Genomic DNA, 2,684 nt, shown 5'->3' with positions numbered 1-2,684 from the left:
GCACGTAACGGCTCAGGGACCACAGGAAGGCTCAGGCTCATCAAAACAGGTCCTGGGCTCTTGTGTCCTCTGCTCTCTGAGTGGGACCAGCAGCCACTGACCAAAAAGTGTTTGAATTCTCCAGGAAGACGACACAGGAAAGGAAGACAGAGGCTCAGAGCTGCAATTTCTTTTGTCTCCTTGAGCAGAGGTGTCTGCTTTTTGTTGAGTCAAACAAAGAATATTCTCTAGTTTCACTGGTTTTGCTGAACAAATACTTAATTCTTATATATGAGAAAATAGATTATTAGACCATTGAAAAATTCTCTGTGCCATGTGTATATGTTTCTCTTCCCCTCTCTAAGCTGCAAGTGCTTTGTGGAATCATAGAATCACAGAATGTTTTGGGTTCCTCAAAGATCATCTAGTTCCATCCCTCCTACAAAGGGCAGGGACACCTTCCACGAGCCCAGGTTGCCCAAAGCCCCGTCCAGCCTGGCTTTGAACCCTTCTGGGGACGGGGCATCTACAGCTTCTTTGGGCAACCTGTGCCTCACCACCCACACAGGGAAGAATTTCTTCCTTCTATCTAGGCTAAATCCACCCTCTTTCAGTTGAAAGCCTCTTTACGTACTGGGCTTACTTCAGCAAGTTCTTTTCTGAACATAAGCACACTTGATCTTGCTTTGTTGGTGCTCTCATGCATTCTCCATCCTGCTACAGGTGGCTGGTTGCTTGTAAATCCAGGCACTTTCAGTGCTCCCAACGTGTGGTTCGCTGTGTTTCTACCACTGAGACAGGAGCTGTAATGAGTTTTTTATGTGGTATAATTCTGCAGAAAAGCTGGTGAAGTTTTATCTTCCAGATTCTGGCTTTGAGCTTCTCAGATCCTGCGTATCTCTGAGGGAACTTGCATCCTATGGCTTCTGCTGCAACCTTGAGTCCTGCAAGACACCCTTTGTATTGTATTGTACCTACAGTACAATAAGGAAATAAGAATAAGGAAAGTAAGGAAAGTATTGTAACTACAATATTTTCCTTAGTTCATGTTCCATTGGTCTTGCCTGTATCCGTGCCATGCCTCTTGACTCTTGTCTACACTGCAAGGGTCTGTGAAAGTAGATTCAGGGTTCTGCAGTGCCTCCTCCAGGAGTGAACTTGTTATAATCAAGTACCACTATCTTCAGCAGTTCAGGGGCAGGAGTCCCTGACGGGTCTGCGCTGCCAAGTGCCACCATATTGTCCCAGCACACTGATCTGACACATATATTTGGGAAGTACAATAACCAAGGGTCACTTGTGAAGCTCTTCATGACTGGAGCGGGTAGAAAGTGTCTGAGGATTAGTAGTAAGTATCTGAGGATACTTCCAGCACTGTGGAAAGATGTACAGAAAGACTGAGGTCATTGATACATGCTCTCCACAAGCAGGCTGCTAGTGTTTATGGAGTAGGAAAGAGAAATAAGTTCCTGCCATTTTGGAAAGGTATTTGCAATGGTTCCAGAGCCTTCTGCTGAGGAGGTAACCTCTCCTATCACTGGTCCCAGCTGCCTGGCACCAGGACTGCGAAGCAGTTTCTGTGCAGAGTTTGGCTACCATCATCACTTTGAGACCCTTTATCCCGGAGAGGGGCAGAGCTGTTAGTCACCTGAATGTTGTGAGCTCCGCTGTTGGTTTGCTGGGAACAGTACCTCAGTTTGTGGTGTTGAAAAGAAAGTAGTTTGCTTTCTCTCTGCTTGAGACCCTGTGCACACACCACAGTGAACTCATGTGAGGGTCCTTGCACAGACCGTCATCTTGGTCAAGTGGCCTGGTGTGGGAATTGAAAATTGGTGGTTAGCAAAATGTAAACTGTCCTTGAGGTGAGAAAAAGGAGTGTAGATAAATGAGGCAACATTACGGAAAACCTTCTTGCAAGTGTGAGGAACAGCAAGTTGGAACACCACCAGCAGAGCACATAGTGAGCGTGTGAGCAGTAAAGAGACAAAACCTGAAGGTCAGTAAGATGTAGAAGTGGAAATGAATGTATGTAAACAAGTGAGTTTGACAGGATTCAAAGTGTTGCCCCCATCCCGGCGGTTGCACGACAGGCAGCCTGGATAGGAACAAATGATAAAAAAGGAATGTGAATGAAAACCACTGTGGGAATTGAATAACTAAAACTATCTGAGACGGCGTTTGCCCCACACGCACTACTCTCAAAGCAGAACATGACCACCAGCTTAACAATAACCAGGGAACTGGCAAAAGGCCTTGGAGACAGACAAAAGTCAGTCTGAAAACAAAGTTCCGAAGAAGCAAGAACATTTTTATCAGAGAGAAGAGAGAAGTGGGAAGGAAGTGGCCGTTGATGCCAGGTTTGATAGCTGCCCCGCAGCTTTGCACCCTCTGTCTGTCAGACAGCATCGTCCCTGTTGGGTGCCGTGGGTGGCCGCATTGCTGGCAGTGAGGGGGGCAACATGTACACACCCACAGCTTCAGCGTGCATAGGTGAGCTCGTGCTTTCTCACTGAGCTGTGGGTTAGCAGGCTGTAGGAAGTGGCGTGGATGCACACGAGCCCTACACCTCCAGCAGGAAGCGTGTGAGAATAGGGGAAGCCTTCCTCCCAGAAAAGGGGATGTGTTCTTGCATCCTGCACTTCCTGTGGAAGGAGTGGGAGGTGACACAAGTAATCATGAGAATATCTGTGTGTATGGGGGGGGTT

This window comes from Athene cunicularia, assembly GCF_003259725.1.
Source record: "Athene cunicularia isolate RWA chromosome 1 unlocalized genomic scaffold, athCun1 chr1_part2, whole genome shotgun sequence".
NCBI lineage: Eukaryota > Metazoa > Chordata > Aves > Strigiformes > Strigidae > Athene > Athene cunicularia.
This window is presented reverse-complemented; position numbering follows the sequence as displayed.